Source organism: Macrobrachium nipponense, chromosome 46 (genome assembly GCF_015104395.2).
Source record: "Macrobrachium nipponense isolate FS-2020 chromosome 46, ASM1510439v2, whole genome shotgun sequence".
In the NCBI taxonomy this organism is placed as follows: Eukaryota; Metazoa; Arthropoda; class Malacostraca; order Decapoda; family Palaemonidae; genus Macrobrachium; species Macrobrachium nipponense.
In genome coordinates this window covers 26,795,742-26,811,678 of record NC_061106.1, presented here as the reverse complement: position 1 = coordinate 26,811,678, position 15,937 = coordinate 26,795,742, and positions in this window count along the sequence as shown.

The following is a 15,937-nucleotide window of genomic DNA, read 5'->3' as shown; positions in this document are numbered from 1 at the left end:
TTTTTTGTTGTCTTGGCAAAGTTGAAACTCCCAATATGGCCCAACAAAAATCTCGGCTTCCGAGATGCAATCAAGTTAACAATCGGGACTATTTTGTTCTTTAAATAATTAAAGTTGATCCTTTATTTAAATTACATCCAAGGAGATAGTTATTGATTTAAAGGTACTAGTATAATGTTAAGGCTTGTGCAACAATTTTTAAAAACTTACTTAGAATATTTTCTTAAGTCCTGCTGCTGGTCATTTTGTGTTTGTTTGAATATCAGTTGTTGACAGTTTTATTGCCTTGCTCTTAAATAAACTTATGCCTAATAGGATACTAAACTTACTAAGATTCATGCAAATTTACTGTTACTGAGATAATATTATAATCTAGCTCGTGGGGCTGGTACAAACGTGTTCATACTATGTCTATGGTTAGTATTTGGTAAAAATTAATTCCAGGAAGTAATGGATATGGGAAACGTACTCCTCTCATAATTGGCTGATTGTTGGATTAAATAATTTGCTATTGGTCTTGAGCTGTTATTGGAACCCTCCCCTCTTTTCTGAAATTGTCAAGTTTGTGTGGTCAAAGTACATGGAGTTGTGGTTTACCTATAATTCTAAGGCCGTGTGCATGCCTCGATTGACTGGCTACTTAATTAGGTGTCCAGATTGTTTCTGAATTGTACATAACTTTTTTTTCTCTCCAGAACCACTGAACACCAATGACCCGTTGGCCATGTCCAACTTACAGTAGCAACATGTGCCACCTACAGACAACTGCTTGATATAGCTTGAGAAAGTGAAGAGTTTATTAAAAATATGAAAAATATACTGTTGTTGTATAACGGAATACTTACCAAGTTTTGCAAAATTGGAAAAGTTATAACATAAAAGAAGGTAAGTCAGACTTAAATTATCTTTGAGGGCTACTGTTTTCGTAAATTGACCAATTATGTTTTTTATAGCTGGGGATAACAGTACATTATAGAATACAGTTATGATTGGACTTTAATTCAGATCTAATCACACAACGTTTGATAGGAGGAACTTCTGCTGAGATTTGTGCATAGACATTTAATTTAAGTAACAAAATGATTGCTTCAGTTCCTGTTATGATATATGAAATAGAATAATTTGTAGGTATAAAGGTGAGTTGAAGTGAATTTAACAAAATGGATCAGTTTGAGATCCCAGACCCTAATATGATTCCTTTAAAAGTTGGCTATCAAGTTTGAAACTTAATATAATACATTTTATGGAGTTATTATAGAAAAATAGTCTAGAATGAAAATCTTTCATATTAATCTAGGAATGTGTAAGTACACTAGTAAACATTATACTGTGAACCTTTTGAGGAGACAGGAGACTGATTTTTTGTTATTACAAAGTCAAGTCATGTATCATACCAACTTTGTTCGTGGATGGCAGGACTTTTATGACATTGGGTAACTTGTAGTTGTTGTTGGGATTATGTTGTGAGAATCCATGTACTGTATATTCCTTTACTGCTATGTAAGGGTACATTTGGTTCAGGCTATCTTATATCATTGGTTGTTTGTTTGTATGGTGTTTTTACATTGCATGGAACCAGAGATTATTCAGCAACGGGACCAATGGCTTTACGTGACTTCCAAACCACGTTGAGAGTGAATGTCTATCACCTGAAATACACATCTCTGACTCCTCATGGAATACCCGAGAATCGAACTCGCGACCACCAAGCTGGTAGTCCAAGACAAATCGATCATGCCACTGAGGCGCTTATATCGCATTGTGATACTATATTATTCATTAACACAAAACTTAATTATAGCAAAGATATGAACTTTATGAGCTATGTAATTAAACTTACACCAAAAGCTTTTCTGAGAGTGCTACAAGAGCTTATAATGGTGTGAAGATCTTACTTCTTGGTGATGACCAGAAGTGGTGATCTACCCTCAAGTTATCACTGTTGTTGATATATGCATGCCTCTCTTTGTGACTGATGGAATTGTTGTACATTGCCATAACATCAAGACAAGTTTTTGTGATGGATGGATGGATTATGGAATTTAGGGCATAGCCCAAGCGCTGGGACTTATAAGATCATTCAGCGCTGAAATGAAAGTATGGCTAGATGGAAAAATGAGAAATGAAATGAAAATGATAAACTGATGACAATCCTGCACTTGAAGAGGACTGTACATCAGCAAAGGCCATTTTACTCTCCCCCCAGCATTCCGATCATCCAAATATGAAAGATCGTTTTGGCCAGGGGGCCACAAGTTTTTGTTTTGTGAGCAATGCGAGAAGTCCTTGGAGTTTTAACTCTGTTCATGCTTTCCAGAGCCTAAAATGTGTTCAATGGCTTTCAGGTCTAGAGAAGTTCAAACTTTTCTTCTAGGCCTTGAGTTATAGCATCATATATCCTATTGTGATCTTTATATATCCTTTAAAAAAAATGGCCAATTTTCTTTTACATTACAACCATTTTCACAAGATTACTTGAACTTGTCAAGTTTTCCATCCAGTATTTGGAGGAGGGGAAACATTTCAATTTCCCATGCATTTTTGTAGGTTTGTTAAAGGTAATAATCTTTCAACTAAGATTACAGTTTGGTTTTTGTCAAGGCCTTTGGTCTTGTGATGCACTCTTTTCAACACTTGCAGTTGCTCTTGATGAGGGTGCAGAGGCATATGCAGTCTGTCTAGACTTTAGTGCAGCCTTTCTGGTAGCTTATATGTTCCAGATTGAGTCAAGATTCCATGAATTTTTGTATACCATAAAAAATAACAGTACATATTGCTATAGTACACCGTTGATAAGCATGTGTGCTCATAGATTTGAATGAAATGTTTACAAGACTTATTGGAAGGTACCAAAATGCAAACAGTTCCTCGTTGAACTAGTTGGTTACGTGCTCGACTAATGATCTCAGGGTCTGGGTTGGATTCCCCACTCTGCAAACCAGAAATCAGAGGAATTTATTTCTGGTGGTAGAAATTAATTTTTAAATGTGGTTTGGATCCCACAATAATCTGGAGGTCCCGTTGCTAAGTAACCAATTGGTTTCTAGCCACACAAAAATATATATCCTTCGGGACTGCCCTAGAGCTGTTAATCAGCTCAGTGGTCTGGTAAAACTAAGATATAGTACTTAACCAAAATGCAGTATAAAATGGTAGCTACTTTTTCAATTAAAAATTAGCATGTGCATAGTACATGTATGTTTGGGTTTACACACTGCTGTGTTTGCTTGTCTTTCCGTTTATCTCGTTGGGTTTCTCCAAGTCTGAACCATGTAAGCATTTCAGGCGTTACTTAATGAGAGAGAGTATATGTAGAGTATACTGCACAACTTGATTTTTATTTAGTTTACCATACTTTACAGTATACCGTGTTGTTTATAAGCATACTATACAGTGCAGTACTATGTTACAGTGTAATGACAAAATGGTTACAAAGATACGTACCTTATTTGTATTTGCTGCTGTACTATATCTGGTTGAATATAGTGTTAGTGTCTTGATTAGCACTGAACCAAATAAAAATGTTTTTATATCCAAATTTCTATCTCAGATACATAGTTTCTATTGATAATGCTACACCGAGCCTAAATAAATGTGGTGGTAGTGCTAAAGTAGATAGCAAAGTCAACCTCTTGTAATGGTTTAGAATACAAGCTATTACTTGCAGAATGTGTATTGCTATGTTTTTTAATCCATATTCAGACATTCACTTCGCTTTGCTTTCTTCTTGTGTGTTACGCCACTCCAAAATGTAAAGCGTCTTCTGTAACTTTTTTTTGTGCCATTTATATTTAATATACCCTAATCTAAGTCTCCCATTGCCTAATTCAATCAAACCATCTTTATTCTCCATCTCATTCATCATGTCAAAATCAGGGATGTGAAGCAGTTTCTTATAAATTGAAAGTTGATTTTATGTAGTATGGACTTTTTTATGTACAGGTTTTGTATGAAATGAGTTGCCATACTTTGTACAGTAAATTGTTTACAGTAATCAAACCGTAATAAAGGTCTGTCATTGTTCTGTGATCTATTCAAACCATAATGAAGGTCTGTCATCATTCTACGATCCATTCATGAGCATTAGCCTCTGTATCTTTCCCTGTGGCTGTCGGAGAAAAAATGCACAAAGCAGGTTGTACTCGTACTTTCTCTCTGAACATGCAATAGGTCATACAAGCAGGTTGGACTTTGTGCTAATCCTTTATGTATACCTTACGGTGTTGCTTCTATAATGACATTCGCTGTCAGGTATCACATACAAATGTAAAGTAAACCATTTGGTTCCCTCATGGTGGTCTCTGAAGTTATCTTGCAACTTTCGTTGCATGTAAAGTGCTGTCGTCTTTTGTAATCAATTAGAGGCTGCTTTTGCACTCCCAAAAACTCTACACCGGATAATTTTAATATTCAGTAGCTAATCAATTACATATTCCCTTATTTAACTGCATATACTAATAAATGGTTCCACTGAGCACTACTGCTCACCTTGTCATCTGCTCAAATGATGCAAATTTTCTCTCTCTCTCTCAACACTATCAAGTGAATCTCAGGTGTACTGATCTGCAGTCACATTCAAATTCAATGGCTAGCAGTTGTATGCAGCTTCCCTTCTCTTGAGTTTGGTTGCTTACATGCGTTGTCCTTGTTGCATTGTAACCTTACTTAAGTGGGAGTAAACATTATTCACAATGGATTCTCCCACTTCTCAGAGAACGAACTTGACTTGACGACAGCCCACTTGCCCAGCGTTCAGAGGATCCGGTCTACCATCCAAAGTCCCCACCCGCTTTCCATCCCCAGACAACAGTACCCCAATCAACCAATTTCCTTTCGCTCATACATTACATGGAGAAATCACAGATTGAGTATCAGTCAAGAGGAGGAAAGGAGACAAAGAAAACAGGAAGAATTAAGGGTGCAATGACATATAGACAGGACGAAATTTGTAGGAAACAGACTGATACAGTGAGTTTCTGCAAATGCTAACTCCCCCTCATTCATCAAGCAATGACAGGAAGCCCCAGCATGCCTCCTTCGACACCTGCAGCTCCTACCTCGCCACTAGAGTGTGTAGTGACCCTTCAATATCGCCTCCACAGAAAGCAATTGCCCAGAACCCACCCCTTTCCCTCAGATGTAACAAGTTACCCAGAGAGAAACAATGAATCCAGATGAGTGTCTTGCTTTGGGAGGGACAAAAGATTCTTGAGCACACCCTACACATGCCCCAGTCACTGGATTGTGTCAATGGAGTCTTGGATGCCCGTCAAGAACACATCCAAAGCCATCGCAACGAGAATCTTTTGTAGTGATAGTGAGCTACTCTCCTGCAAATAGTTACAGGGAGTCTCTCCTTTCAGACACAAAACTCGAGAACGTTTACACAGGAGGAAGAAGTCTGTGTCTGAGCAACCCCAAATGAAGATGATCATCCTCCTGGAAGTCATGGATGAAGAACCAACTACTCATGACAGAATGTAATCACATGCATTGGAACTATGAGGTCACCAGGAAGGCCACTTTTGCCTTTTGTGCTTCACCCTATAAAACTATGAAGCAGAAGAAACATGGATAGGGTGCCATCCCTACTACACCATCACAGTGTTTCAGGCAACCACATGCACAGATCAACAGAGAAGGGTCCAGCAGCAGACAGCAACTGTGCCCTTGTCATAAGGGGCATTGGGCCAGGGCACACAGGTGCCCGTCCAGTGGCCCCACTGCAAACCGAAAACAGGACTATTACGACAAGTTCCTGCTGGAAGGAAAGCCAAATAAGGTGCCAAGCATACACCACCCTCTGTGGGCAAGAACCCAAGCCAAACAGGGTGCCACTTCTAGTGCCCAGCATGCACCACTCCCTCTGGCAAGAACCCCAGCTATCATCATCATAGGGGGAAGTAACCCAAGCTGTTGTCAGATGGGAAGACCCTCTTCTATCAAGGCACTGCAGCTTATTTCAGTTCCCTCTTGTATGGTGATGTCATATCCAGGATTCAGATGTTGCCAGACAGGTGTTGACATCTTTTGGACTCTATTGAGCCCATAACCATGTATTTGTATGAACTGTGGATAAAGGAGCATTTTGCTAGGGGAGACTGCCCCAGCTAGCCCACCAGTCCTTGCCTCTTCAATCCAGCCCTCCCAGTTATCCTACAGACAGACTTCTCGATTCAACGGACTAGGATACACCTTCTATGTTGCAGGGAGGTCATTCCTTTCTGGCTGGTCTGTGGTTGTTACCCCATGCTGCTGTGACACTATTGCGTAGAGGTGGATCCTTTTGCATATATTTCAGGGAGGTTGATGTCCCACTTCACTGTGAATTTGGGAATTCATGTAGTGAAGAGTAGAGTACATCATATTTCCCTGCAAGTCCAGTGGCCAATGCCAAGGCATCTGTGAAGGCTGTGAAGCTGAAGACTGCACCCTCTGGTTACAATGACTGTGAAGACTATGACTGTGGCCTTTTGGAGTTAGGGAATACCTCAAATTTCATGGGCCACTTCCCTGCAAAAATCCTAGATGGCCACCCACTCTGCTCCTGTGTGGCTTGACCATCCTCGGTCATTTTTGCAGGAATGGCTCAAGAAAGGAGAGAAATGCAATTGCAATGCTGTTTCCAGAGCTGAACTTTTATGATCATCATGCACAATACCCCAGCTAGAAGTTGGACGTTCAGGATCCGACTTCTTGCCTTTAGGACAAGGTTGGGAGGAGCCATGGCAGGTCAAGGGACTTCAAAGTAAGTCTCCACAGTGAATGAACATCTGGAAGAAACTGGCCCATTCCTGTTTAGCCCAGTATCAACCTCTTAGGCCTTGCTAGCCTCACATCCCTGTGGACCTTCATATTGACACGAAATCCTACAGTCCCATGTAGACCTCCGAAGTTTTCCAGATGGAACTGTGGGTGTGAAAGGGAAAGGGTATATAGGATATAGATACCATAAACAATATGTAACATATTGGTTATATATAGTATTATTGATTGCCATCCCCTGTATATTCACTAGTGGCAATTGTATTCTTACCTCACATGTGCAAGTGGCAACTAAACACCGAATTAAAATCCAATGCTTAGCTGTATGCTGCTTCCCCTCAAAGTTCGGTTGCTCACACATTGTCACCTTACCTAATAAAGAAGATACTTTTTACATGAGCTTGTTTAGTCTCGTCCCAACCAACAATAATGTAAACATTAATACTTCAGGTAGTGACATCCCTCCAGTAAATAAAAGAAAAAGTTGCAGTATCAATTCTTACATTACAATCATGGTGGTGAACATAAAAGCTTTAAGAACTGTGTTCTGGCTACAGGGAGTATGTATAAAGCTTTTAACTACAGCTTGAGGGTCTTCCATCACAGGAGAAAATGATTATTTAACTCATGCTAAGAATACAGACAAACTTGTGAGACATTTCAGGTTCTTTTCCACAAGACTAATCCTTAATGTTTGGTATAAAAGGATATTCTATAACATCAATCGACCTATTTTATCTAACTAAAGATTTACACACAAATGAACTTAAGGAAAATTAATTTAAAAGCTATTTTGATTAACCTAGCATTAACCTCACATGGACTTTCATAAAAGGTATCAGGAAGTCCCAAGGTTACGACGGGGGTTCCGTTCTTGAGACGCGCTGTAACCCGAAAATCGTCGTAAGCCAAGAAAATCATCAAAAATCCTAGATTAAAACTATGTAAACTGCATTCTTATTGCATTTTTCATAAAAAAAAAACTTCAAATATTGATTATTTTGCATTTTTGGTGTCATATTTAATCTACCAGATCAGCATTGTAGGCGTCGTACCCTGGAAATAATTTCTGGTGAATATAATTGAAAAGCGCCTTAACCTCGGACATCGCATCTAAGCCGAACCCTTCGTAACCCGGGGACGCCTGTACATTATAACAATGAACTACTGGAAACCTAAAATTCTTAAAAACTGTCAATTACCTGATGCTTTGTTTAAAAAAGGTTAAAAAAAGGTATACAAACATTTTAACGTGAACTACTGGACATAAAAGGTATACATTTTAACAATGAACTACTGGAACCTATAATTCTTAAAATCAGTCAATTACCTGACAAGCATTGTTAAGGTTAAACTCAAGGTTTATCCCTCCCCAACTAAACTTTCCATAATGATAAAATAAAATAATCAATATCCATCTACTATAACTAATAGCCAATATTGAAAAGATGACAACTTAAATTTTTCAAGTATACGTAATTTATACTTTTCTTAACATACAAACCTGAGTTTAAAAAAGGGATTAAAATCAGTGCAAGCTGGAGTTGGCCGTTCAACTAAAATCAAGGTGGTTATTGTTAGTTGCTACTGACAGTCATGAGGAACCCCTGCCATAAAGTTGGTATGCATTCACTTTACCTTTTCACCCAGGTAGCAGCAGAATGAGGGGTCTCTCTCACCTTGCTAGAGAGGGTAGGACTTGCATTCAATTTATATCTCAGTATAAAAACAAACTACCTAAGCTTTTTGATAGTTATTTAACTGCAAAATTCTTATGTAACAATAAAAAAAATATATTGAAGTATGCCAAACACAATACTGAATGGAAAAGAAAAATTAAATGATTTTTATATCCTGATGCACTGGTAATAAGTACTGCACCAATTTGAATCTTACTTAGCTACTTTGGAACCATTCGTAAAACAGACAAGAAATCTGAGTGGAAACATGTATGTATGTATACCTAATCTTAAAATGAAAATAAATCAATGTGAGAAACATATACATACAGGATAATGACTCCAAAAGGGTTTACATAGAAATTACTACAAGCAAAGCTGAAACCTACTCAACTTTGGGTCAAGATCTGTTTGTCAACCTGATGAACAACACTTACACAATACTTTTAGTTAACCTTCCCTAGTTTAAATGTTAAAAGGAAGAAAGCTTATAATCCTCCCTAAACTTAAGGCACCTTCCAGCATTTATGGTAATGTGATAATTTTTATAAATGTCTCTCATTAAAATATTATGTAAGTAAAAACCACTATATTCGAGCCCTTCTAAAAAATTTGATACATAAAAAAAAGTAGTTGTTTCTTGGAGTTAAAATTCTTCTTTTCATATTATTATTAATGAATATTTTATGAGTAAAGGAAGAGTTCCAATTAAAGATAATTAAGTTCGTAATAGTTTGCTTTCATTTTGAGTTGACAAATATAGGGCTAATATTTTTTCTTTTTCATTAAAAGGGGTTAATACGGATTTGTTTTTATATTTTAAGATTGACGGTTATATTAAATTGAAACTTATTTATGCCTAAATTGGGGTAATATATGATTTGCCTAAATTGGTAATATATGGATTTACTTTTTATAATAATAGATACTATTGTCCAATAAAATATATTATTTTTCCACAGGAAAAAAAAAATTGTGTATAATGTCTTGTAGAATTCTTTGAAACCTACTGTATGAATGAGGTTTTGCTTTTTTGAGTAAAAATCCAAAGGCTATCGTAACAGATTAAGTCTATGTATGTTTATTTGTATTTTTGTTATAAACCATACATGCAAACCAGTTTTTGTAATGAGGAGAAATAGGGGAAACAACTGAGTGGACTAGCTGGTCCAGTTTTCCCTGCGTGTGGCGCAACCCCCTTCGTAAAAGTACTTACACGTCTTGACACCGGAGATGGGCACCAGTCACGAGTCATCGGTGGTGAGAACAACAGCTCTAGACCTCTACTATCCTTTTGAAGTGAGTATTTTCTTCAAAGTTAGAAATTAAGATCATATTTTAAGATTAAACAGAGGTTAATGAAAGTCTAGCCATGCGCAGTGCAAACATACCTCCATGACGCTTTCGAAAATTTTACTTATAACACCAACAATTTAGAAGATTGACTCCATCTCAATGTTTGCAGAGTCGCTTGTGTCAATAAAATTTCCACTCCATGTGCTAAATCCGCACACAACTTGTACCCATAGACGCTGAGGCACTTTCTTTATAACAATCGTCAACAATGACACCAATCGCAGCTTATCCAAGGAAACTACAATGTTTTGGTAGAATATGAAGAAGAGTGCACTAGATAATTATTTAAATAAATAGTTAAACGCTGCCAGTATAAGGTCATGAATTGCATAAATTTTTTAGACATATTCATGATTATTAATTTGAAAATACGTATTCGTAGTTGAAAAAGTAAATAGATTCCTGACTCAAATATCAAACAGTTTTTTGCTGTGAAACAGTACCTACATCGTTGTTTGCGCTCTTCTATTGTTTATCAGTGTTGCCAACTGGTATGTGTTTACCCTCCAAACTGGGTGTGACTTACACAAAACCAGGGAAATAAGTCATATTTGCATATCTATTTGTAGTATATATACATATTTGAGCAATTTTATCATTATTGCATTACTATGACAACTAGAATTCATGGAAACAGTTTGTAAAATGCATCGGCGTATGTGTGAAGCTCCACTAAATTGGCAACGATGAGTCATTTTTTCCGTTGTCAGCTCGTATCTACTTAAGAAATATCTAATTTTTCGGGGTTATTTGGTTGCAAAAAAAACAAAAAAAAGGGCTAATAGACATGAATTAAATATACATTTTGAAGTAAGAAAGTACAGTAAACACTTAAGGGAATAAAGCTTTGCACCTCATAAACTGTGTAGTCGTGTGCTGCCCGCAACTGTGTTTGTGGAGTGAGCGCTAAGGAGCCAGGAACTGCAAAGTACTAGTTCAAGTGCAATTTGGTGAGTTGAAGAGAAGACCAAAACATGTATAATTACAATCAAATAAGTACTGTGGAGTTTCAGTTGTGATAGCAGTAATGATAAAACCACCGATTACAAGGTAAAACTGCATTTCAGTTCGAACCATGACCCCGGGAAAAAGTTTCATATTTTCACTAATATAGGCAACAATATGGGTAGATCTAAGGTACTTATTCGCGGCGGCCTAGACTATGGCAGTTGCGGTTTTTCTATGCAGTTTTACCTACTGAACAAGAATTTTAAGTAATATTTATTCGGACGACTGTAATTAACCCCTAGAGGCCAGTACCAAACACGGCAAAATACATTGGACGCCCCAATCCCTAGTGGATGTCGTATCCGCGGTTACGTTTCCTTGCACTCCGTGCGGACTGCTGTAGAAATACCTCAAAACGTTTTGTGCTGATTACAACTGCCATCTTGAGTAAGATCAATAAACGTTACATATATACGCTAACATTGTTCAAATGAGTGCTGGGAAGGCTGGGAAAGATGTTGGATCCTTTGCGGTTACGATCGGCACCTCAGCAGTGATGCCATACTGGATTTAAAAAACTGCCTTGAAACATATTTTATGAAGACCTCACATGCTTATTTTAGCTCGAATGGTGCTTTCACATATCCCATTATGTTAATGAAACTTCAATCTTTTGAATGGTATGCTTAAATGGTATTCTTGTTTCACCAATTAAAAATATAGAGTGAATAAGGCTAATCCACGCGATGATGATGGATCCACTGCGGTCCCCTTTCCCCCTAATTATTGACAAAATAATGTAAACTAAGAATAGACCTGTATGCATCTATTTATGATTATGTGCGGCGTCAATAACCTCGTCATTGCGACGCCAGTAAGAATTAACAAATCAATCAATTATGATTATGCATCATGCAGGTATTCATTTTTAAAATTAGAAAAAAATATTCTACTTTCTGTAGAAACAAAATCGGTAATTCTAAGGAATAACTCCGCACGGACTGCAAGGAAACGTAACCGCGAATACGACATCCACTAGGGAGGGATTGGGGGTCCAATGTATTTTGCCGTGTTTTTAATACTGGCCCCTGGGGTGGGGGTTAATTACAGTCGACCGCCGCAAAATAATGGTAAATTCTTAATAAGCAACCAGAATACTATAGGAAAACTGTAATTTCCAAAGAAATACCCGACACGGAGTTATTATTTAGATTTACCACAAAATCCAACAATACGCTATTGCTTACATGCCACACAAGTTCATTTTGCAACTAAATTAGACTAATCAACGGTAATTCCAATTAAATGTTCTTGTCTGGTAGATGTTCATCTGTCCGCTGATGGACAGCGATCCAAGCCAAAAAAGTTGCATTCACCACATTAACACTGCAAAGTGCATGTGCAGTCGTTTTGGTCTCAGGTTCATCGATTGAGATGAGCTATTTCCTAAGGCAGACTGCGCAGGCCAGAAAACCTGTGCAGGTTGTCCAAATAACGTTCTGTTATAATTGCGCACATATAACTGAACGTTTGGGGCAGGCTTAAAAAATTAACGAAGTTCCCCATGGAGGTGCATGCTCAGGAAATACCCCCAGTCAAATTTCAGAATAGAGAAATTAACCACTGCCCCAGAAAACATTAGTAGTCGAACCTCTTGCCAACCTAAGGACTGACCGATTGATTGTGAGTTATCTGGCGTCACACCACCAGAGTCACTGACGCCGAAAAGTAGCTACTAAATCTTAGTTTTACCAGACCACTGAGCTGATTGACAGCTCTCCTAGGGCTGGCCCGAAGGATTAGATATTTTGCTCACCTGGCAACGGGACCTACAGCTTAATGTTGGGATCGGAACCACATTACATCAGGAAATGAATTTCCATCACCAGCAATAAATTCCTCTAATTCCGCGTTCGCCAAGCAGAGCACTGACGCCGAGCCAACTTAAGGATAGATCCTCAGTCCACATCAGACAAACCTAACTCCTAGGTTGTCATTTACCAATAAAAAAGTTTATAACTATGTATTAAAGGTTTTATGTAAGTTTGGTACAACAAGCCGGCGGACGAACTTGAACAGACACTAAATGTCAACACAATATAACACTAGAAATAATTGTTGTACACAACATAATACAAAAACATACATCGAAATAGATATTCACGAAAACTGAACAATGTTATGAAAACAATTCGGATTTTACAATTGCCCAAATCATTCAAAATGGGGAACAACTAAACATAAAATACAATAATACTGAAATGATCTTTTGGGAAATTAAATAAATTAGGACTGGACGAAAATATCAATTACGTAAACTATATAACGGTTTCAAAACGTCTTATAATGCTCGTTAATCGCTTGGAAACGCCAGTCAATGAGGATATGGACATCTAATGACATTTATCCATAAAACTAACCAACCAACCTAAATAGTACCTGATAACTTTATTTGTTAATAAAAATTAACCTTCGGTTTAAGGTAAGATATAAGAAAATTTATCAAAATGATATACAATATATATGAAAAGTTCATTCTACTTCCTTTAATTCTAAAGATTACTTCGTGTTATTGCTAGGATTGGTAAAATCAGTCAATATAAGAAGAATACATAGCAAATGTAAAAAAAATCTAGCAATTTGCAATATATAAATATTATGTACGATTTGTAATTTCGGTAGACAAAATTTATCTTTTGAACGAGATAAACAAATAGTAAAAATATTTTCTAAAATACTATTGTTTAGTTGTAAAATTTACCACTAATGGCGTATTTCAGTTATAAATGTGAAATGTTAAAGGAGTACTATTTTGGAAGTTTGGTAAAACAAGCAAACAGACGAACTTTAAAAGTTGACGAGAGCTATATGTAAACACGACATAAACATTGAAAATATAATCACACACAAATTGCAGGAACTGAATTTAAAATAGTATAATATCAAATGCCAAAAAGTTAGATTTTTACTGCAAAATGAGATGTTCCTAGGTCCTTTATATATAGTATATAATATATAGTATATAAATGATATTATATATATATATATTATATATAATATTTAATCATATATATATATATACTATATATATATATAATATATTATATGATATATATATATACTAATATATATATATATAATTAATATTATATATATATATAATATATATTATAGATATATAATTATATAGTGCGTCCAGTCTTCATGTGAAACAGAATGCAGATATGATTCACAACGGGAAACAACTATATAGAAATGAAATAATTTTGGACTGAACTAATAAATTAGTTACCTAAACTATTTAACTGTTTCACAACCCATAACGTATTTAATATTATGTTCTTTATTCTCTCGGAAAACCTACAAAATAACTATGTACCTAAAAAACAAATGCATAGCAATTGGCAACTTTATATGTTGACATCAAAATTTGACCTTCGGTCTTACGGAATATGTAGTGAAATTAATCAAAGTGATATAACATACAGATTAAGAATACAATTCTCCCTTTCTTGCTACCAAATTTTATTTATTCTTAATAAGAGATTCACTAAAATAAATAAAAATAAGAACATTACATAGCAACTACTGTAATGCTTACTATTTGGAATACATCACTATCGTCTATGATTTAAAGTTTTAGCACATAGAAATATGTTTTACGAATCTGATAAACAAATTCTGAATGGAATTTCATAAAAAAATATTATTTAGCAATAATAAGGACTGCGAATGGTGTGTTTTAGTTAAATACCAGGAGTCTGAAAGGCATCTTTCTTTAAATGTCTGGTAAAATCAGCAAGCAGACGAACTGTAAAAGTTGACAGAAGGGTAATAATCAAAACACGAGCTGACACTACAGCCTTAAACAAACAATTCAGAGGCATTACATGAAATAAATTGAATCTCATCAATTCTTACTGAATGCTAAAAAGATAGATTTTACTACTACTGAGATATATTTAAGAGCTTTTCTCAAGACGCCTTGTAAAATAAAAATAATTGAAAACGGGAACAGCAACAAAATTAAGAGCACGAATCATTAAAAAAAAAAACATTACGTAAAAGAGTGATGAACATATTAATTATATTAGCAATATCTTGCAAATGCGTAAGAGAGTGTTTGGTATTTAGCCATGAATATAATGATTACCCAATCAATTCAACAGATTCATAAAGCCTTGCTTACTTTGCTATCTTCTCAGAAAACCTAGTTCTGAGAAAACCTAGACACATATTGACAGTTAAAAGAATTATAAAACCGAAACACATAATAGTAAGTGGAAACTTTACTATTTTTTGTTTACACTGGACATTTAACCTTTGGTTTCACACACTGACAAAAGGGAATTTATCAAAGTGGCATAAGATATATATTAGAAAGATTTTTTTTATTTCCGCTGATTTTCCAAAGTTATATACTGTTATCACGCACAGTGCTAAAATAAATAAAAAAATAAATCATTACATAGCAACTATTGTACTGCTGGGGTTTTGGCATTTATAGCTATTGTGTAATCCTTAAAATGCTCAAATATAAAATATTCTTGTCAATCAGGTAGGAAATCACCAAAAACATAGTAACGAAAATATTATATATTAGCAGAAACAAGATCTAGTAGACTGAATTCGTTTAAAAATGACAAATCTTGAGGGTATTCTGCTATGGGTGTCTGGTAAAAGTGACAGCAGACGAACTTTAAAAGTTGACGGAGAGGTAAAAGTAAAACACGTCGTATCATTAAAAAAATCTTCAAGCGTAATACGAGACTTTAAATTAAATTAAATACTCATAAATAATAAAAGGTAAAAGTTGGATTTAACGCAATAAATCCAATCGCCATTCACAATGGATAAGGAAGGAAAAAATAAATTCAGTAACTGACATCTTCATAACGGAATGGAATCACTGCGGACTGAATAAATAATAGGTATTGCATTATATTTATAAGCAAATAAACAGTTAGCACTAGATCATTTACAAGCTTACGCATAATAATGGTATACATTAGTAACTGGCTATATCTTGCAAATACTAAGACGTAAATTACAGTTTTAGGAGTGCTGCATGAAATTCTGTGTTCGGTATGGTATACTATTAAACAGAAAATACATGTAAACCATTAGCTATTAGAAACTAGTTAGCGAAACGGAGATTAGTAAAACAATTATGTATACAATAACGACTA